Source organism: Melanerpes formicivorus, unplaced genomic scaffold (genome assembly GCF_026170545.1).
Source record: "Melanerpes formicivorus ecotype bairdi unplaced genomic scaffold, bMelFor1.0.p_v2 SCAF_70, whole genome shotgun sequence".
Lineage (NCBI taxonomy): Eukaryota > Metazoa > Chordata > Aves > Piciformes > Picidae > Melanerpes > Melanerpes formicivorus.
Window position 1 is genome coordinate 421,792 of NW_027142422.1, and position 1,162 is coordinate 422,953.

The following is a 1,162-nucleotide window of genomic DNA, read 5'->3' on the forward strand; positions in this document are numbered from 1 at the left end:
AGACTGAACTAGAAATTTAGGGCTGATGGAGTTTTCTTTTGCACAAGCTGCACCAGGGGAGGTTTAGGCTGGATGTCAGGAAGAAGTTCTTCACAGAAAGAACCTTATACCATAACAGTCCTTCCCTTTCTTCTGTTCTCTTCTGATCTCTGGCTGTTTTGCTTCACTTGGGAGAGAGAACCAGCTTAGAATACATATAGAATACATAGAATAAACCAGGTTGGAAGAGACCTTCAAGATCACTGTGTCCAACCCATCAACCAATCCAACCCACCTAAACAACTAACCCATGGCACCAAGCACCCCATCAAGTCTCCTCCTGAACACCTCCATTCACGGTGACTCCACCACCTCCCCAGGCAGCACATTCCAATGGGCAATCACTCTCTCTGTGAAGAATTTCCTCCTAACATCCAATCTGAACCTCCCCTGGCACAGCCTGAGACTGTGTCCTCTTGTTCTGGTGCTGGTTGCCTGGGAGAAGAGACCAACCCCCTCCTGGCTACAACCTCCCTTCAGGTAGTTGTAGAGAGTGATAAGGTCAGCCCTGAGTCTCCTCTTCTCCAGGCTAAGCAACCCCAGCTCCCTCAGCCTCTCCTCACAGGGCTGTGTTCCAAACCCCTCACCAACTTTGTTGCCCTTCTCTGGACTCGTTCCAGCAAGTCAACATCCTTCCTGAACTGAGGAGCCCAGAACTGGACACAGGACTCGAGGTGTGGCCTAACCAGTGCAGTGTACAGGGGCAGAATGACCTCCCTGCTCCTGCTGGCCACACTGTTCTTGATGCAGGCCAGGATGCCATTGGCCCTCTTGGTTGCCTGGGCACACTGCAGGCTCATGTTCAGCCTACCATCGACTGGCTTTAGCTAAGTCTAACTCCTCTGCTCCTTTCTCTTGTCCCTTTTGTACAGGGGGGTAAGGGAGTTAGGGAGGGAGAATCTAGGAACTTCCCCTGGCCAGGGGAGTCCTTGTGCTGTTTATTAATTGTAGATATCAGTATAATCTGGTCAATCCTCTATGTTTTGTACACACTCACTGCATTCCATTGTAGATCTTGCTTGTAAGCACAGCTTCATTTGCTTCTAACTGAGCTGGTCTGGCAAAGTTAATGCTGAGGGGGAAACTTCAACCCACCACACTTGTGTTTTGTTTGTGTTTTTTT